The sequence below is a fragment of the Mobula hypostoma genome, chromosome 19 (assembly GCF_963921235.1).
Source record: "Mobula hypostoma chromosome 19, sMobHyp1.1, whole genome shotgun sequence".
NCBI classification, from domain to species: Eukaryota; Metazoa; Chordata; class Chondrichthyes; order Myliobatiformes; family Myliobatidae; genus Mobula; species Mobula hypostoma.
This window is the reverse complement of record NC_086115.1, coordinates 47,315,937-47,338,439: the sequence shown is the minus strand read 5'-3', so window position 1 is coordinate 47,338,439 and position 22,503 is coordinate 47,315,937.

Genomic DNA, 22,503 nt, shown 5'->3' with positions numbered 1-22,503 from the left:
AATGAAGTTGATTATTATCAGTAGGAGCTGGAAGGAGACATTTTGTCATATGAAGAGTAACTGCTGGAACCACCAGAATTCCTCAATCCTGAACAGAGACATCAACGTGCACCAATGTAGATGGATAACGCAGTGCTAGGCATCTAACTCCAGTTTCACCATCGAGGTAAATGTTTGCAAATGGAAGATGTCTCCTTCTACTACTTCAGTGAAAATGGCCTTCTGGAAGAGATCACGGACTTGAAATATCCTCAGATTAATAAAGAAACACTTCATGATGAAAAAAAAGTAAGGACTGAGTGCTCCACCATCTATCGAGGATATATGGGAACTTGTTTATAGCATAGGCTCAGGAGTCGATGTACTGTTCTGTGACAATATTGGAAAAGTAGAAGTATAATCCAGTATATTGTTATCTCAACTCCTACCTTAAGCTATAGTACTGTGAAAAAGTCTTAGCACATGTATAAAAGCTTTCAAAAATAATGAAATGAAAAGATTCTAAACATGCTTTCAAAAATAATGAAATGAAAAGATTCTAAATATTAAAGAAGTTACTATAAAGAGCAGTGAACAGTAAAAAGCAATCAAATCAATATTTAATGTGGCCACTCTTTGCCTTTAAAACTGCATCAATTCTCTTAAATATACTTTTGTGCAGTGTTATAAGAAATTAGCTGGTAGGTTGTTCCAAGCATCTTGTAGAACTTGCCACAGTTCTTCTGCAGGTGTTGTCTGTCTTACTTGCTTCTGTCTCTCCAGGTAAGCCCAGACAGCCTTGATGAAGGGCTCTGAGGAGGCTATACCGTCGGCAACTGTATAAAAACTCTAAGGTATTTAAGACTTTTGCAGAGTACTGTAATTTCATAAGATCCTGTGTATGCAGGTGACCAAGTCATCGGCAGGGCCATTATTTCAATACCCTAATTAACTCCTAGCTGTATTAATCTAGGTAGACTGGAGCCAGTTGAGATGCGTAAACATCCACATTAGTTTAATGGCCTTTGCTAAATGATGGGAGAAAAGTTGCACCTAACTCCAGATAAACAACCCCACAGATTAGATGGTAGGATATAGATTGAGTGGAACCAATGTAAAAGCATCAGCGAGTCATAAGGAAAAACAGAAGAACATAAGAAATAGGAGCAAGAGTAGGCCATCCGACCCATCAAGCATGTCCTGCCATTCAATAAGATCATGGCTGATCTGTCCATAAACTCAGCTCCATCTACCTGCTTTTTCCCCATAACCTTTAGTTCCCCTACTATGTAAAAATCTATCTAACTGTATCTCAAATATATTTAGTGAAGAAGTCTCAACTGCTTCCCTGGGCAGAGGATTCCACGGATTCACCACTCTCTAGGAAAAACAGCTTCTCCTCATCTCCGTCCTAAATCTTCTCCCCTGAATCTTGAGGCAATGTCTCCTAGTTCTAATCTCACCTACCAATGGAAACAACTTTCTTACTTCAATCTTATCTATCCCTTTCAAAATTTTGTATGTTTCTATAAGATCCCCATTCATTCTTCTGAATTACAGAGAGATTGGTCCCAGGCAACTCAATCTCTCCTCATAGGTTAACCCCTTCATCTCTGGAATCAACCTGGTGAGCCTCCTCTGCACTGCCTCCAAAGTCATTATATCCTTCCTCAAGTATGGAGACCAGAACTGCACACAGTACTGGCCTCATCAGTACCCTGTATAGTTGCAGCATGACTTCCCTGCTCTTGAATTCAATCCCTCTAGCAATGAAGGACAACATTCTGTTTGCCTTCTTAATAACCTGTTGTACCTGCAAGCCAACTTTTTGCAATTCATGCACAAGCACTCCCAAGTCCCTCTGCACAACAGCATGCTGCAATCTTTCACCATTTAAATAATAATCTGCTCTTCTATTATTCCTTCCAAAGTGGATGATCTCGCATTTACCAACGTTGTGAATGAAATGAGGGTGTGAATGACAGGGGCAAGCAGAATGAAACAACAGATTTCTACATAGCAGTACAATTGTTCATATCAAGCAATACCTGACTGAGTGTGTCTAATTTTATTTGAATATGGTAGTTCATGTTCATATTTTGATGAAGTTTGTTACACTCAACAATAACTGGCAAACCAGTTAGTGACAAGGTTAATAAGACCTGACAGCTATTCCTCCTGCCTTTATCTTTGTGCTTCACAACCTTTTTATGCTATGCACCCCACATTAATCAAGGGGTCCATGGACCCCCGGTTGGGATCAACTGCTCTAGTGGGTCTGTTATGTTATTTCTGCTACCTCCTCTTTTCCTTGTCATACAAGGGTGAGCTAGTAGAGAGTTTAAAATATTACCTTTTATAATTGTCTCCATGTTCAAAGATTTGGTGGTCTTTTTCTTCCTTAAAGTTAAGTTCTCTGAAAAATATTCGATTGTATTCTTACAACCCTAAAAAATTATTGAGCTTTCAAAATTTATACTTTCAAAATGTGAATTTCACTAGGTTGAATTTCCATTACCTGAACACTCCCTAATGCAGGGAATCACCCGTGTAGAGATCATCAGAATATATGGATGCTAGTCGTCTGATTACAACTTCTCAACAAATATTGGGCCATTATTTGCAAGTATTAGACACTAGCTGATCAATCTGATGTGAGCAATCAACCTGATCAATTTTAAACAAGCTATTTTGTTAAAGTTATTTTGTTAATAATATCTCAATTAAATTTTTTCCACATTTTTTCAAATTCCTCAATTATTTTCTCCTTCTCTGGCTCTGCATCTTTCACCTACCACTATACTGTTCCTCAAGAAATGAATTTGATCAATCCAAAATTAGTTTCATAGCTTCAGCTGCCAAACCCTGGAGCTATGATAATCCTTCCCCAAACCTTTCTAACTCTCTACAGTTTCCTCCTTTAAAATTTACTTCTATACAAGTTTTCCTTCATCTACAATGTTATCTCCTGACATGGTTCAGTGTTGATATTTGTTGGTGATAATCCTTTAAAACACCATAGGACATTTTGCTGCATTAGAGGAGATAATAAAATATACAGAACAATAAAGCACAGTAGGAGGCTCTTTGGTCCAAATGTCTGTGTTGAACACGATGCCAATTTAAACTAAATCTCCCTGTCTGAACATGATCCATATTTTGTCATTCAATACATTCCTGCTTTCAGAATTTCTTTACAAAGATAATCTAGTCTCAATACACTATTTCCCATCAAGTAACTCAAACCAGCTTCCCCTCACAGTCCATATGCAGCAATTTCAAATTGCCTGCCAAGAAATTCATCTGACAGAGAAAGCCGTAAGCACAATATTAAATAACGACTCTGCATCCTTTCAAAACTTGCTGCTGTTGATTTCAGTGGAAATAAATTGCAGAAACAAGTAGAATGTGGAGCCACTATTGTATAAAAATCACTATCTATGCAGCAGTAATGATGCTTGCCTCCTTATATGCCTCGAATACCCTGTACCACCTACAAGAAGTACCAGGAAAATGTCACCAATTCACAGGAAGGAGAAGTGAATCAACATCAGGATCCTATCCCCAGCATTATGGTATCATTTATTCTTGGTCACTGATGCAGGGCAGTTGACGTACTTGCACATCCAGCACCAGACTCCCAGAATAAGCAATCCTCTGAACTCTGTGGCGGGAGGAATTAGCAAGTGGACGGATGATTCAAGAATGTGCTCAAGTGATTCATAGGGATCTCTGATCTAAGACTGCTCAAAGCAGAGAAGCAAAATTCTGCATGATATTGAGAACCTGATGGTCATGCATCAGAAGCATAAAGAAGACACTCCTCCAGCCCCAGCTGTAGAAGAGACTGCGGTTCTCATATCAGCTGGCCCAAAACTCATAAAAGAAGCAAGTGTCCTCTATCCCAAAGGACTGTCTCAGAAGGTGACTTCCAGCATTTCTTTTTAGATCGTTAGCTAGCGTAAATATTTTAACAGCTACTATAAATTATGGTACTACCAATGGAGGATGACATTCTTATTATCATTCTAACTACTTGCACTGATGAGTGAAGAAACAGAGCTACAAAAATCATAACCAGAATAAACTTTATTATAGGATGTGAAATGTATTGTATATGGGTTGTGCCTCCATGTCATTGTGCAGAGGTACAAAATTACAATAATACCAAAAATAATCAAATTACAATAAATTGTTAAAAAAGGAATAAAGAGGTGGTGTCTGTGGGTTCATGGACCATTTAAAAATCAGATGGCAGAAGGGAAGAAACTGTGCCTAATTCATTGAGTGTGGGTTTTCAGGCACCTGTATCTCTTCCCTGATGATAGTCATGAGAAGAGGATGTTAAGGGCCTTTAGTGATGGGGTGTCACCTCCTTGATGCGTCACATCTTGAAAATGTCCTTGATGAGGAGGAGGATTGTGCCCGTGATAGAACTGCAGGAGTCTACAAACCTCGGTGGATCCTTGCAATCCTGTGCATTGGAGCTGCCATACCAGAGTGCCCGCCAGAATGCTTTCCACCATCCATCTATAGAAATTTGCAAGAGTCTTTGGTGACATCCCAGATATCCTCAAACCTGTAATGAAGTAGAGCCACTGGCATGCCTCCTTTGTGATTAGAGTAGTATGTTGGGCCCAGGATAAATCCTCTGAAATGCTGACACCCAGGAACTTGAAGCTGCTCACCCTTACCCCTCAATGAGGGCTGGTGTTTTCCCAAATTCCCATTCCTGAAGTCCACACTCAATTCCTTGGTTTTGCTGACATTGAGTGAGAGGCTGTAGTTACAAAACACTCAACCAGCCAATATATCTCACTCGTGTATGCTTCCTCATCACCATATGAGGTTTTACCAACACCAGTGGAGTCATCTGTAAATGAGTAAGTGGTACGTATTTGCACTGTGCTTAGCCACCCAGTACAGAATATTAAACTGACAGAGGTACTAATGTAATTATTGAAGTACAAGCTTATTGTTATGGTGTAAATTAAATGGCAAATGAAGACAATAGATAAACCATTCCAGAAAAGGATGGCAGATGATTCTTGTGGAGAGAGTTTATTTTACCTTCACTTTAGTTTGTAAGTTGAATGCGCATACAACTTGTATGTTGAATGAATGACTTGTATGAGTGAATACACCATGGTTGTCATGGACTTTATTAAAACAGTTGTGGACGAGTGTGTCCACACTAATTCAGTCAGAGTCTTCCCCAACTAGAAGTCCTCGATGAACCATGAGATCTGCAATCTGCGTGAACCAGATCAGAGGCATTCAGTTATGGTGACCTAGAAAGCTACACAAGGTCCATGTTTGATCTCTGGAAACCATCTCATAGGCCAAGTGGCAATTCCAAATTAGTCTTGAATCAATGAAGGACGCTCAACAGTTATGGCAGGGTTTGAATATTATCACCTCTTATGAAGTTAAGTCAAGTGACATAGGTGACAACAGGGCATCACCTTCAGCTGATTTCAATGCATTCTATGCTTGTTTTGACTGTCAAAACATAGAGGAACCATTGTGAACTCCCAATAATCTTATGACTTAAGTCTTTGAGGCCGACGTGCAAGCAGCTTTCAGGATGGCAAACCCATGAAAAGCATTCAGCCCAGACGGGGTACCTGGCCAAGTACTAAAAACCTGTGCGGATGAGCTGGCTGGAGTGCCCTCTGAGATCTTTAGCCTCTCACTTCGGCAGTCTGAGGTATCCGCCTGTTTCAAGCTGGTTTCAATTATTCCAGTGCCTAAGAAAAATGAGATAGCCTGCCTCAATGACTATCATTCAGTAGCATTTACGTCCACTGTGATAAAGTGTTCTGAGAAGTTGGTGATAAAACACATCAACTTCTGCCTGAGAAGCAATTTGCATCCGCTCCAATCTGCCTACGAGAACAATAGGTCAACAACAGATGCCATTTTACTAGCTCTTCACTCAACCCCTGGAACATCTAGACAGCAAAGATGCATATGTCAGAATGCTCTTTACCAACTAGAGGTCAGCATTCAATACCATCGTCCCTCAAAACTAATCAATAAGCTTCAAGATTTTGGCCTCAATACCGCTGAATACCTAATTTTCCTGACTTGCAGACCCAGTCAGTTCGGATTGGCAACAGCATCTCCTCCATGGTCTCTATCAGCACAGGTGCTCCACAAGCCTGTGTGCTTAGCCCCCTGCTCGACTCACTTTTCACTTATGACTGTGTGGCTAAGCACAGCTCCAATGCTACATTCGAGTTGGTGATGAATCAGCATGTAGGAAGGAGTTTGACAATTTGGCTGGTGGTGTCATAACAAGAACCCCTTACTCAAGTCAGCAAATCATCGGAGGATCAGAGCTGGAGAAGGTCAGCAACTTCACATTCCTAGGTGTTATCATTTTGGAGGACCAGTCCTGGGCCCAACACGTAACTGCAATTGTGAAAAAAGCAGGGCATCGCCTCTACTTCCTTGGGAGTTTGTGAAGATTCAGCATGATGTCCAAAAGTTTGACAGATTTCCATAGATGTATGGTGAAGAGTATATTGACAGGCTGCATCACAGCCTGGTATGGAAACACCAATGCCCTTGAATGGAAAATCTCCTACAAAAAGGCAAAGCCCTCCCCACCATTGAGCATATCTACATGAAATGTTGTCACAGCAAAGCAGCATCCATCATCAGGAACTCCCACCACACAGGACATGTTCTCTTCTCACTGATACCATTAGGGAGAAAGTACAGAAGCATCAGGACTCACACCACCAGGTTCAGGAACAGTTATTACCCCTCAACCATCAAGTTCTTGAATCAATGGGGATAACTTTACTCAACTTCATTTGACCCATCATTGAAATGTTTCCACAACCTATGGATTCACTTTCAAGGGCCCACTATCACGTTCTCGCTATTTATTGCTCATTTTTTGTTATTTCTTTCTTTATGTATTTGCACAGTTTGTGTCTTTCACACACCTGGTTGAAAACTCAGGTTGGTAGGGTCCTTCACTGATTCTACTATGGTTATTTTTCTATTATGGATTTTTTGAGTATGCCTGCAAGAACATGTATATCAACATTGTATATGGTGACCTATATGTACTTTGATAATAAATTGATTTTGAATTTTGAACTTTTGAACTTTGCATATATTTGAATAGTTCTTCGGTGTCATATTCATCCATAAAGAAACACTGCATTATGAAATAATGGTTGTGAATTTTAACATTAGCCTGTGAGTATTCTACTTGCCATATTATAAACTGGAACAGCTATCAATAGTCCATTTTCAACTACAAACTAGATAGTAGCAAAAAGGAAAGAAAATCATGACCATGGGCTTTTTCATCAAGTTAGTCTATTAAATATTTGTGAAGACATTAAGAAATTGTAATTTCACATTTGGAAAATCAAGATGTAACTTAAATACTTTTTCTGTATGACTCAAGAGAATAATAACCAATTCTTTTCCCCCTCTTTTATGTTTGTTCTTTCCTTTTTCAATTAACTTGATTTCTGATAGATTGAATTTACATTTTTAAAAATTTCTATTATACCTCCAGTCCAGAGAAGTGAAATTTCATTATTTCAAAGTTTTTTTAAAGTGATGTCTGAATAGGTTGTGAAGAGAATTGTATGTGACATCCTGACGATTGAAGATAATGCTTTTCAATGTGCTCTATAAAAGTAATCTTTATCTTATTGGAACATTTCAGAAAACAATATACTGCCATTACTATTATCCTTGTAGCAAAGCTGCTGGATATTTTTGCTCTAAATTATATTTTCTGGTTAATATTGTAAGAACATTTCATTTTTGCTTCTAGTTGTGATGTTTGCTTGCCTCTGTGTGGGACTGAGACTATGGCCTGCAACTAGTGGTCTTCTGGATCAGCAGCAATGACGTCTGGCATTGTGAACTTCAGTTGTCAATGCTGTTTGCTTGTTTTTTCAGCTTGCAAGATTTGTTTTTTCTTTCTCCCTGCACACTGGGCATTTTGGTGGTCTTCAGTGGATCTCAATGGGTTCTATTGGGATTTTTGTTTTGTGGCTACCTGAAGGGAGGCAAATCTCAAGGTTGTATAGTGGATACATACTTTCATAATAAAATGTACTTTGAACTTTGTAGAGGACGAGTTTATGCACTTTCAATTTTAGAATCTTTAACTATGAGTGAATGTACATGTATACAAAATAAAACACACACTTAAGTTTTTAATGAACAGGATAGTACTCACCTTTTGCCAACAATTCAGTGAAATACCTTCCGTGACTTGAGGTGTAACTGCATTTATGTAACACAGATGTGTGAGAGATCAGAACGTGGACATCCAACTTCATTTTCGAAAAAAAAGTTAGTTTATCTGGACTTGTTTTGATTTTTACCCTTTATTTGACATTTGTGTTGCCACATCAATTAATTAGATTTATTTTTAAACATCTTTGCCAATTCAGAGCTTCTTATAAGTAGCTGAAATTGTCTTTGACTGATGGTTGGTAACCCAGTCCAGAGTTTCATTTTCTCCAGTCCTGACTGACCGTGGACCCATCCATTCTGCGGAATAGCTGCAGGGCCATGGTCTAAAGGTCACTGGGACCTGGGGCTTAGAGTAGCTGAGGAACTCGTAAATTGAAGTGTGGACTACATTGACAATAGCACAATTTTAAAAGAGGTTTCTAATATAAATATGAATGTGCATCGGCAATTCTTAAATCAAAAATCAAATTTACCTGACAAGCTCTTGTTGAATCTTTTGCCGCTGCCAATCTTTGCACAATCAGCTTGATTGGTCATCTTTAGTCTTAGACACAACAGCAGCGTTCTCCCAGCCAGTGAATAGTGTTGTTTATTAGAAGTTGGAAGTTGGTAGTTGGAGTTGGGGAGGAGAAGATGGCGGCGCAAGGCAGCGCGCGTGGCTGCTCCGAAATGATATCGTATTTGTTAAATAGGGGCCGTGCACAATCCTGATTTGATGGAGACAGATGTGAAAAGCACGGAGGAACATCTGGAGAAACTTCTGAAATGCCCGCTTTGCTGCTGCTGCGACTGTGCGATCAAGAATCTCTGGAGGGGAAGGCCCCAAATCCTCGGTTTTGCCTATTGCCTGTTGCCGGGGCCGGGGTCAAAACGCTCGGCAGAGATGGTGCTCGGTGCTCGGTGTCAGAGGGCTAGTCGGAGGCTCGGAGTTTTCGGATGGACTCGGAGTCGGACTGTGGTTGAATGCTTCCGAGGTGCTGCATCGGCAAATTTGCGGCGCTGGAAGCTCATGTCAGGGAGAGTCTCTCCCTTCTATCGTCTGCGTGAGATGATGGGACTTTCGAGAGACTTTGAGACTTTTTTTTTACCGTACCTATGATCTGTTCTTCACCAAATTACGGCATTGCTTTGCACTGTTGTAACTATATGTTATAATTATGTGGTTTTTGTCAGTTTCTTTTAGTCTTGGTTTGTCTTGTGTTTCTGTGATATCATTCTGGAGGAACATTGTATCATTTCTTAATGTATGCATTACTAAATGACAATAAAAGAGGACTGCGTGTCCTCATAATCCAATCTAATCTAATCTAATCCATGATAGGTTAGAATTAATGAGATTGTCCTTGCGAATCACAGTGTACTCTGTTCAGGTGGTTGGGTTATGGAGACACTGCCAAATATTCCTGGCAAGAAGTTATCATAACAGTCTTAATTCTAGAGAAGATTTGATAACCTCCGCTGGTGAACACCACACACCATTTTTGGACTGTATATTTAAGTAACAATATATTTACATTGGAGGTAGCTCATTAGATTGTTTCCTGGGATGAAGTGATTGATGTATGAAGGAAAATTGAGTAGGTCGGGCCTGTGCTCATTGAAGCTCCAAAGAATGAGAAGTGATCCTTTCTTGCACTTAAGATTATGACATTCATTCAGGAGGGTAGGTGGGTGTTTCCCAATGTATCTACAACTTTGGGACTTGGTTTCAGAGTAAAGGTTTGTCAATTTAAGACAGAGATGAGGAGAAATTCTTTCTCGCGATAATATGATTCTTTTTCCTTCCTCTACCCTAAAGAGCTGTGGGGGCAGAATTATTGAAATATTCAAGGCAGAGATTAATGAAATCATAACAAAATCAGGTGTTCTGGGGGAAAAGCAGAAGAGTGATACTGTGAGCAAAATTGCATCGGCCCTGGTCTTATTGCCTGGTGCGTTTTTCTTTGAAGTGTGGGTGGGTGATAGTTGATGGTTTATTTCTGCTCCTGGCTCTTATGCCTGCAGCTTGGGGCAGTGTGCAATTTTAGTAAGTGTTAGTGCCAGTTCTGCAAAAGATTTTGAAGTACAGAGAGCATCACTGATGCTCCAAATCCAGCAATGGTCATCAAACTGATATGTGACACCTATCAAAACAGGTGATCTGGAGTGATCTTGAGAGTAGATATAATCTTGAAGTTCATTGTAAGTTCATTTGGGGCATTTGTATGAGCTTGTAACTGAAGTTTTAAGAGATCATAGATTTGAGTACTATTCTGTGCAAGTGCAGCCTAGTCCCTCTGTGTAAGTGTTGTTCTTTGTTATGTGGTTCTCTGTGTCTGGGTGAAAGATGTGGTGTCTAGTAAATTCTTATCTTCTGCCATAGCATTAGTAAAATAGAAGCTTCTTTTGTTAGTGGAAGGTGGCTGTTATAATTCAGACCAATGTGGTGGAAAATCTCACCAATAATGAGCCACAACTGTTAATGATATGTGGGTAACTTTGATACTGGAAAAACATCGCTGGTAAACACAAACCTTGCCAAAAAACAGAAAATAAATATTACTAACTGGTGATAGGACATGAATTATATGAACAAACTCCTGATTAATATGATTTTCTATTCACAGTGGGATTTATATAGGGGTAGAATTTTTATCCCATTTTCTTTCACCCCATCTTCTCTGGCATACTATATGAATAAAGGGAAAATACACATTTTTTAAACTGGATATCTCCACATCTGACTGGAAATGTTCTATAACTTGTTGTCAGCAAGAAGTTATGAGAATGAAAATACTCACTCTTTCTGCTTTTTAATTACCATTCTTCATTATTCATAAGTTTTGTTTCCCTTTGTCCTCAACAGTTCACACTCATTTACTTTTCATTCTATATACTGTGCTGCTGCTGCAAAAAGCTAATTTTCATAGTAATTATACTCTGTGTATGCCTGCGGCAACAATAGGCTCAAACTGGAATTAATTTTATATGCTTTATTTAGAGATACAACCCAGTAACAGGTCCTAACAGCCCAAAGAGCCAGTGTCACCCAATTACACCCATGTGACCAATTAAGCTACTAACCTATTGGTCTTTGGACTGTGGGAGGAAACTGAAACACCCAGAGGAAACCCATTTGGTCGTAGGGAGAACGTACAAACTCCTTTCAGACAATGGCAGAATTGAACCTGGGCCACTGGTACTGTAACAGCATACTGTTCTCCCCCAAGTATTTTTTTTGTAGAACATGTTTATTGCAACACAATAGCTTTAAGATCCTGCAAGATATTTTTCACATTCTTTTTTTTTATTTTTAACTTATGTTGTGTTTTAAATTTAAATGTATTCATGTGCTGAATTATTTTTATTTGCATATCTAAAAACCTTGCCTTTTAACTTGATATTTTAATTATTTAGTCTCACTATCTTTCATTCTTTACCAAGGAATGCATCTTACTTTAATGCAAAAGGCTACTGTGTCCCTATGACCGGATAACTATCACAGATAGACTAAACTGCTAGTCTGGGCAATTCAAGAAAAGTAGATTACGAGGTAGTAATAAGACTGAAGCCAGCCTATTGGTGCTTCTGGTGGAGTTTCATGAATTGGGCGAATGGCCTGTTCATGTAAAAATGGCTTTTGATATAGAAATATACAAGGGACATGTCAGCTCCATTATCATAAACCAGTTGCAGTCATGCCAGGCTTCGCATCTGTGGTCTCGTGACATTTACTCGGCTCTGAGATGAACTGAGGCTGTGGCCTGCTCTGTGGTGATGCTTGGCTTTGTGTCTTTCATAAAACTTCAGTTCTGCTTACTTTTATTGTTTGCATGTTTTTTTTCTTTCTGTGCATTGGGTTTTTGATGGTCATTTTCTGAAAGAGTTCTTTTGTTTTGTGGTTGCCTGTAAGGAGATGAATCTCAAGGTTGTATAATGTGTACATACTTTGATAGTAATTGTACTTCGAATGTTGAAATTTGAAATAGGAGAAGTTTGGCTTTGAGCCTGTTCTACCCTGCTTCAGGCTTCTGCAGTCTTCCACTGGATGTGTAATCTTTTTAACATCCTTCCTTCCAACATAGATAACTTCACACTTTCCCCCATTAATGGAGCTTTCACTAAACTATCAATTTATCTCTGTAAACTGTTTGTATCCTCTGTACAGCTCAGCTTCCCACTCACCAATGTCTCATTCACAATTTTGTCCACAGTATAATTGATTCCCTTCTCTTACACAAATGACTGTGTGGCTAAGTACAGCTCCAACGCTATATTCAAGTTCGCTGAATCAAGGAGCTGCTCCGGCCTATGGTCAGGCCACACGTAGATCCCCTCCAGTTCGCCTACCAGCCCCGACTAGGAGTTGAGGATGCCATCGTCTACCTGCTGAACCGTGTCTATGCCCACCTGGACAAGCCAGCGAGCACTGTGAGGGTCATGTTTTTTGACTTCTCCAGTGCATTCAACACCATCCGCCCTGCTCTGCTGGGGGAGAAGCTGACAGTGATGCAGGTGGATGCTTTCCTGGTGTCATGGATTCTTGATTACCTGACTGGCAGACCACAGTACGTGTGCTTGCAACACTGTGTGTCCGACAGAGTGATCAGCAGCACTGGGGCTCCACAGGGGACTGTCTTGTCTCCCCTTTTCTTCACCATTTACACCTTGGACTTCAACTACTGCACAGAGTCTTGTCATCTTCAGAAGTTTTCTGATGACTCTGCCATAGCTGGATGCATCAGCAAGGGAGATGAGGCTGAGTACAGGGCTACGGTAGGAAACTTTGTCACATGGTGTGAGCAGAATTATCTGCAGCTTAATGTGAAAAAGACTAAGGAGCTGGTGGTAGACCTGAGGAGAGCTAAGGTACCGGTGACCCCTGTTTCCATCCAGGGGGTCAGTGTGGACATGGTGGAGGATTACAAATACCTGGGGATACGGATTGACAATAAACTGGACTGGTCAAAGAACACTGAGGCTGTCTACAAGAAGGGACAGAGCCGTCTCTATTTCCTGAGGAGACTGAGGTCCTTTAACATCTGCCGGACGATGTTGAGGATGTTCTACGAGTCTGTGGTGGCCAGTACTATCATGTTTGCTGTTGTGTGCTGGGGCAGCAGGCTGAGGGTAGCAGACACCAACAGAATCAACAAACTCATTCGTAAGGCCAGTGATATTGTGGGGTTGGAACTAGACTCTCTGACGGTGGTGTCTGAAAAGAGGATGCTGTCTAAGTTGCATGCCATCTTGGTCAATGTCTCCCATCCACTACATAATGTACTGGGTGGGCACAGGATTATATTCAGCCAGAGACTCATTCCACTGAGATGCAGCACAGAGGGTCATAGGAAGTCATTCTTGCCTGTGGCCATCAAACTTTACAACTCCTCCCTTGGAGGGTCAGACACCCTGAGCCAATAGGCTGGTCTTGGACTTATTTCATAACTTACTGGCATAATTTACATATTACTATTTAACTATTTATGGTCCTATTACTATTTATTATTTATGATGCAACTGTAATGAAAACCAATTTCCCCCTGGGATCAATAAAGTATGACCATGACTATGACTATGTAAACTTCAGGAGAGGGAAACCAGAGGTCCATGAGCCAATACTCATCGGAGAAGCAGAGGTAGAGTGGGTCAGTAACTTTAAATTCCTAGGTGTCACTATCTCAGAGGACCTGTCCTGGACCCATCACATAAAAAGAACTTGGAAAGAAAGCATGACAGCACTTCTACTTCCTCAGGAGTCTGCAGAGTCATCAAAAACCTTGGCAAACTTCAACTTCTATAGATGTGTGGTTGAAAGTACTGTATATTGACTGGCAGCACAATGGCATTCGGAACACCAATGCCTTTGAGCGGAAAATGCTACAAAAGGTAGTGGGTTCAGCCTAGTACATCACGGGTAAAACCCTCCCAACCATTGCTGGTATAGGTGGTGCCACGTCAAGGTCCTGCTGTCCATTGCTGACACACTTGAACGGGAGAGGTGTAAAAAGAGACCAACTGGCAGAGTGGCAAACAGGGCAGTAATTTTCATCAAGGGGATGGCCATGCCAGTCGTATTAAAGAGGCCTAAATCCAGTCTGCTGCCAACATCCAAATCATGGGAAACGAGGGTTGATGTGGGGAGGAAGTTGCAGTTCCTGAAGGTGGTGCAAACCACACTTTGAACAGACATCGTCCTGGTGGAGTTCACAGTACCACGGGAGGAAGGATGCGAGGAGGCTCATGAGAGAAAGGCCCTTGGTTTAGAAATGCAGGGACAAAGGGTGGCAGACGTGGCTATTCCCTGTGGAGATTCACAATAGAGGGTTCCCAGCAAGGATGCCATGGAGGTTGCTGTCGGCACTGGGTCTTGATGAAAAGAGCAAGAACCAAGCAGCTCGCAGGATGGGGGAGGAAGCAGAAAGAGGCTCTTGCTGGATATGGAGCAGGCATGAGGAGTTAAAAGCTGGAGGTCAGGAGCAGACGGGCAGTGGCCTGGCCACCACTGCTGGTCCGCCAACCAGAGGATGTAGAGTTAAGGGTTGAAACACTTTTTGAAGGTTGGGCACCACCTGACAACATCTGCTCCTGGCCAAAGTCAATGGTTTCCTAATCAGGTAACTGAAGAGAGCACCCTGGTGTATGATGCAAGCAAATCTACATGAAATGTTGCCATAGAAAAGCACCAAAGATACTCACTACTCAGGCCGTGCTCTTTTCTTGCTGTAGAACATACAAGTGCTTCAGGACTCTCACCACCAGGTTCAAGAAAAATTACTTCTCTTCAACCATTGGGCTCTTGTACAGAAGATGATAGCTGCACTCATTCTACTTCTGGTGTTCCCAATACCAATGATATCACTTAAGGTCTCTTAATCTTGTTATTTCATGCTCTCGTTATTAATTGCTATTAATATATATTTGTATTTACATAGTTTGTTGTTCATTGATCCTGTTTACAGTTACTGTTCTGCAGATTTGCTGAATATGCCCACAGGAAAAAGAATCTCAGAGTTGTGTTGGTGACATGTATATACTCTGATAATAAATTTTACTTTGAACTTTAAGTAATTAAACCTAATATTTAAGACCATAAAATATATGAGAAAAATTAGGCTATTTGGTCCATCGAGTCTGCTCTGCCATTTCATTATGGCTAATCCAATTTTCATCTCAGCCCCAATCTCCTGCCTTTTCCCCACAACCCTTCATGCCCTGACCAACCAAGAATCTATCAACTTCTGCCAAAATAGTTTTCAGTTCATCCATCATTTCCTTGTCTCACATTACTACCTCTCTGGCATCATTCTCCAATGGTCTGTTGTCCACTCTCTCCTCTCTTTTACGCTTTATGTATCCGAAGAAACATTTGATATCCTCTTATTCCATCTTTACCATCTTAATGATTTTGTTAGTTATCTTCTGTTGGTTTTTAAAAGCTTCCCAATCCTCTAACTTCCCACTAATTTTTGCTCTATTGTATGCCCCCTCTTGGGCTTTTATATTGGCACACATGGTATCGCTTTTTTAATTTATTTGTTGAGATACAGCACAGAATCAGCAATTCCAGCCCTTTAGGCCATGACACCCAGCCACTCCCTAATTCCCAACCATTCTCTATGGCTCTTCACACGGCTTTAGACCACCTAGACAACACAAACACCTGTGTCAGGATGCTGTTCATCGACTATAGCTCAGCCTTTAATACCATCATTCCCACAATCCTGATTGACAAGTTGCAGAACCTGGGCCTCTGTACTTCCCTCTGCAATTGGATCCTTGACTTCCTAATGGGAAGACCACAGTCTGTGCGGTTCGGTGATAACATATCCTCTTTGCTGACGATCAACACTGGCACACCTCAGGGGTGTGTGCTTAGCCCACTGCTCTACTCTCTGTATACACATGACTGTGTGGTTAGGCATAACTCAAATACCATCTACAAATTTGCTGACGATACAACCATTGTTGGTAGGATCTCAGGTGGTGATGAAAGGGCGTACAGGAGTGAGAGATGCCAACTAATGGAATGGTGCCACAGCAATAACCTGGCACTCAACGTCAGTAAGGCAAAAGAGCTGATTGTGGGCTTCAGGAAGGGTAAGACGAAGGAACACATACCAATCCTCATCGAGGGATCAGAAGTGGAGAGAGTGAGCAGCTTCAGGTTCCTGGTTGTTAAGATCTCTGAGGATCTAACCTGGTCCCAACATACTGATATAGTTATAAAGAAGGCAAGACAGCAGCTATACTTCATTAGGAGTTTGAAGCGATTTGGCATGTCAACAAATACGCTCAAAAACATCTATATTGGACCGTGGAGAGCATTCTGACAGACTGCATCACTGTCTGGTATGGAGGGGCTACTGCACAGGACCGAAAGAAGTTGCAGAAGGTTGTAAATCTAGTCAGCTCCATCCTGGGTACTAGCCTACAAAGTACCCAGGACATCTTTAGGAAGCGGTGTCTCAGAAAGGCAGTGTCCATTATTAAAGACCTCCAGCTCCCAGGGCATGATCTTTTCTCACTGTTACCATCAGGTAGGAGGTACAGAAGCCTGAAGGCACACACTCAGTGATTCAGAAACAATTTCCCCTCTGCCATCCGATTCCTAAATGGACTTTGAAGTTTTGGACACTACCTCACTTTTTAAAATATACAGTATTTCTGTTTTTGCACATTTTTAATGTTGTTTATTTTTATGTTTTATTTTATTTATTTTTTTTCTCTCTGCTAGATTATGAATTGCATTGAACTGCTGCTGCTGAGTTAACAAATTTCACGTCACATGCCGGTGATGATAAACCTGATTCTGATTCTGATACTGATTTAATCTGAGCCTAACCACAGGACAATTTGCAATGACCAATTAACCTACCAACCAGACTGTTGGAGGAAACCAGATCACCCAGAGGAAACCCACACGGTCACGGAAAGAATGCACAAACCCCTTACAGAGAGCAGCATGAGCAATAGGAGCAAGGTTAGGCCAGCAGACCCATCAAGCCTGCCCTGATACTCAATATGACCATGGTTGATTTATGTAAGTATTATCTATTCTGTGTCAATTCCCCTTAGCCATCAATTATTTATCTATTTCCACCTTAAATATATCTAATGACTTGGAGTCCATCAGCCTTGGGCAAAGAATTCCAAAGATTCACTAACCTCTGAGAAAAGAAATGCCCAGGCAATTTAGTTTTTTTATGACTGGCCCCTTATTCTTGCCTCTCTCACTACTGAAATCTGCTTGATCAGATTATGACTTCCCGCATGTTCTCCTATTACCTCCTTAGTAACTCGTTCTAATATTTTTACAATAATTGACATTGACCTATAGTTATGTGAATAAATGTATAAAACTGGCAGTCTTCCAGTCCTCCAGCACTTCTCCAGAATTGAAGTCTTTTTGGAAGATCATGGCCAAAAGATTCATTATCTCTGCAAGCACTTCATTTTGGATCTTGGGGTGCAATCATGGTTCTAGGGGACTTATCAGATGTTAGTTCCATTAATTTGCCAAATACTAATTTTCTAGTGATGGTAATTCTTTTTAATTATGCCTTGTTGTAGTATATTTTACCATAAAAACTCCTATAAAATAACTGTTTGATTTCTCTGCCATTTCCTTACTTCTCATAATCACTTCCCTAGCCTTAATCTCTGAGAAACAAAGTGTTCACTTTGATATCTTCCTTTTGTGTACTTAAAGAAGCTCTTATTTTCATTTTATGATATTTCTAATTTTCCCCCTGTTATTTTCCACTGAATGTTTTGGTCCTCCTTTGCTGGATTCTAAAGTTATCCCAATCTTTATTCCAATTTTTGCTACCATGTATGTATTCTCATTTAACTTAATACCCTGCTTAATTTTGTTGGTTAACCATGATTGACTCATCCTCCCCTTTAAATTTTTCCTGCTCATTGGGGTATGTTTTTGCTGGGTGACATGAATCATCTTCTTACATTGTCTTACATGCTCATCTACTTGCCTAGTCCACTTTAGCAATTTTATCCTCATTTCTTCGTAATTCCCTTTACTTAAATTTAACACAGCTACTTCAGACCCATATTTCTCACTTCATGTGGTTGCTAAAACATTTCATGCTGTGATCACCACTTCGTTGAAGTGTTTCTGACTTTGAGCTCATTTATTAAACTTGTCTCGTTACACATTACCAGATCCAAAATAGCCTGTTCCCTGTTTAGTTTCATAATATATTGCTCTACAAAACTATCTTGAATGTTCTCTTTGAATTCATTCCCATGGCTACCACGTCCAATTGTACTGACCCAATCTATATGCAGATTAAAGTTACCCATGGTTAATACACTTTTCTTTCCACATGCTCCCATTATTTTCTGACTTTTACTTTTAACCTCCACTATAATAACTATCCTGAAGCCAATGCAGCATTGCTACCACTGTTGTCTTTCCCTTATTATTTTTAGTTCCATCCAAATGGACTGCTTAGATTATTTCTCATGGCTGTACTTCCTTCAACTCTTATCAGTAAGGCTACCTCACCAGCTTTTCTTTCCACTATGCCTACATAGTGCTTTTAATTCATTGATTTTACTTTTGGATAAAGAACTCTTAATCTTGTCTTTTTCTCACTCTTCTCCTCATTACCCAATCTGTTAATTATTATATCTCTGTATGTTTCATGTTTTTCTTTTGTGCGCCTTACCCTTATGCTTTATATTTTTGACTTTCATTTACAATTTCTCTCCAACTCCTTGCTCATGCCCCAGCTATGCTGTTAAAGCATCACTAACACAACGAGCAAAGACTGCCACAATGATATTGGTGTCAGTCCCGCTTGAGTGTAATCTTTCTAAGTTGCACAGGTCCCATATTCCCCAGAACTTGTACAATATCTGAATAATCTAAATCTCACCCTCCCAAACCATTCCTCTAGGCTTGCATTCATCTCATCTACCCTTGTGTTACTGCTTTTGCTAGCATGTGGCACTAAGAGTAATCAAGAGATTAAAATCTGCTGAATCCTAATTTCTAATTTATCTCCTAACTCTCTACATTCTCCTTACTGGACCTCATCAATTTTGTTTTAATTCTTGTGGTTGGTACCGAACTGTACAATGACCACTGCTTGTTCATCCTTCTCTCCCACATTGCCTTGCAGCCATTTTATGATATCCTTGACCTTGCAAGAGGCAACACATCATCCTGGAGTCATATTTGCAGCAGTAGAAATGCCTTTCTGTCCCTCATGCAATTGTAAGTCCTTCATTTTGCTGTAGCTCTCCCACTCTTTTCCTCCCTTCCAATGCAGATTAGCTGCTCATGGCACCACAGACTTGATTCTTCCCCTGAGAAGTTGTCTTCTTCATTTGTATTCAAAATGGGGTGTCCCAAATGGATTTCTGCATTACCTGTCTTCCTCAGCTCTGCCTGATGGTCAACCAATCGTGTTCTGCTTGCGTGGGTGTTACTCTGCCCTGTGATGACCTCTTTAAACATGTTGTCCATGAAGATCTCATCCTAGCAAATACTCTTCAGTGATTTCACCTACTGAAGATCATGGACTTTTACCAGCTGTAGCTGGAGATGCTTCATGTTCATCCCAGATACAGGCTGTTCTCTTTGCTCAGGATGACTATCCCATCTGACTGAACCAAAGCTTGTCCTTCATTCATGCCCTTTACTTTCTCTATATCAATAAATGTTATTACATTAGGGAACGTACTTCACTCTAAACACAAATAATAACTAAAAGGGTTCATCAAATTCATCATCTGTAAATAAATAAGAAGCCAAGGATAAATGGTAAAAATAGATCACAATTTTCACTTGGGTCCTGCAGTTTCCAGCATGTGTTTAATAAACTCAAATCTTCTGAAACTTCATTAAGTCAGTTTGTCAGGAACATTTAAAATAAACTTCAAGAAACAGTTTTGATTAACTTGAGCCTTTACAAATGATAGCTGTGGATATGCTTCGGAACGTTCCTTGGAACACAATTATAGTTTTGTAAGATATATATTAGCTGCTTATTTGTTATATTTTATTTCTTTTGGAAAAACTAAACACTTTCCTTAAAATGTTCAACCCATTTGAAAATATATATTCCTCAATATACAATGGAAGTAACAGTATATTTGTTTCTGATGCCCTCAGGCAATCAAGCAACCAATCTAATTGGTTCAAGCAACACACATCAAAGTTGCTGGTGAACGCAGCAGGCCAGGCAGCATCTCTAGGAAGAGGTACAGTCAACGTTTCAGGCCGAGACCCTTCGTCAGGACTAATTGGTTGTTGTCAATATTCTCCAATTCCAAACGGGAAGTAAAGCTGCTTTAATCTTCAGTATGTTAACCAGCTAACATACAGGTCAAAATATTGTCAGGTTGAAAAGACTCATGGTTCCATGTGGCCTAAAAACAGTGAAACCAAAGGAAGTGTTAAAATGAATGATTCTGGATCTCGTCTAGCTTTATCTACTGCTCCACTGTAACTGCTTCATTCGAGATTTGACTTTAAATGTCAGACATCAACAGTGCTCAATATACATTTTAAAATGCATCTACTGGTTTGTAAAGAATGCTGTTGCTATCTGAAGTTTAAAATTGCAATTGGTTAAAATGAGATAGAACGGGAGCTGTCAATTATTTGATGTTATCTCCCTGGTCCAGTGCATCCCACGATTTTCATTATGATAAAACAGGTTATGAGTCAGAGATGAGAGCCTTGGAAACTTTATCTAAACCAGATGAAATAACTGACAGATTTTTATGAACTGCCATTGGATCAGCTCAAGATAAACATCAAGAAAATGGCTGGAATTGAAAAGAAAATGAGTTAGAATTAATCAAATTCCATTTTGTTCCAGATTTATCTTCTGAATTCATAACTAAAAGGAAAATATTTAATTATGTAAATGTACGGAAAGCTGAATCTTCAGAACCTGTTTCAAAATATAATTCTCTGCATTTGGTTAACACAGTGTACAAGAAGTGTTAAAATTCTCTTCACATAGTGATTGTAAGGTTCCTTAGGGAGTGGAAAAAGTACTGGAGTGTTAAAGCAGTATTGACCAGTGTATTTGCCATTAACCTCGTGTGGCTAATTTTGAAGGTGGTTGCAGTTAAATATATTTTTGATGAAGAGATAAAAAAATAAATAATAAATAAATAACATTATGTATGTGAATTCCTTACACACTTACATAGTTGAGCATATGTACTTTGTGTATTAGATTGTAAAATGCTGTAACAAAAAAATGCATGAGCATTATTTAAACAGAAGCTTCATTTTCTTGCTACTGCTTATTACAGGCTGAACTGACATTTTACATATGTGTAAACACCATGGAATTCAATTGGCTGGGAACTCCAAGAACAGGAGAGCTTGCAGGGTGGTCAGACGGACTGTTCAGAAGCACCGCTCTGGGCCATAGTAGAAAAAATTCCAGCCTGAAATGAGCCATTCAATGAAGGCTCATCCGTGAAGCAAGTGGCCATGTTCTTCTTAAAGAGCTGCAGCAGATCTGGTAACTCTTATTTGGATGACGTTTGCTCTTGCAGTTAGGCAGAGGCCCAGAAGCTTCACTAAAATGGGTGACATTTGATGAATTAATTTCACAATTCCTAACTTCGCTGAAAGAATTATGGTGAAAGAATGATGGTATATGTCCACATTGTGCCATGCAGGAACAAATACCTCCGCAGTGTAAGTCCAAGTATCATATTATTTATGAAAATTCCTGACTGGTGTGAGGACAACTTGCAGTAGTGTAGCGGTTAGCGTGACACTATTACAGCTTGGGGTGTTCTGGCTTTTGAAGTTCAATTCCAGCGCCGTTCTGTAAATAGTCTCTATACGTCCTCCCTGTGGAACGTATGGTTCTCCCTGGGCGCTCCAGTTTCCTCCCACAGTCCAAAGACGTACTGGGTAGGTTAATTGGTCATTGTAAATTATTCCGTGATTAGGTTAGGGTTAATTGGGGTTGTGGGGTTGCTGAAGTAGCATGGCTCGAAGGGCCAGAAGTGCTTATTCCACGCTGTATCGCTAAATAAAATAAATAACTTCAGCATAATCTTTCCCGAGGCTACTTAGTAACACTTAATGAAAACCATTGTATTAAATATTAACACTGATTAAAGTTGTACAGTCTCGTCGTTTATCATAAGGCATTCTTTTAGCAGTCGCTCAGTTTTAGTAGTAAAAGAATAATACACCAATGCATTGTATTGTGTGAAAAGTAAAATGCTCTAAAATCTTAAGATGAATAGTAAACCAATGCATTTGCTTTTCATAACTTTATTCAGGACTGTCAAAAG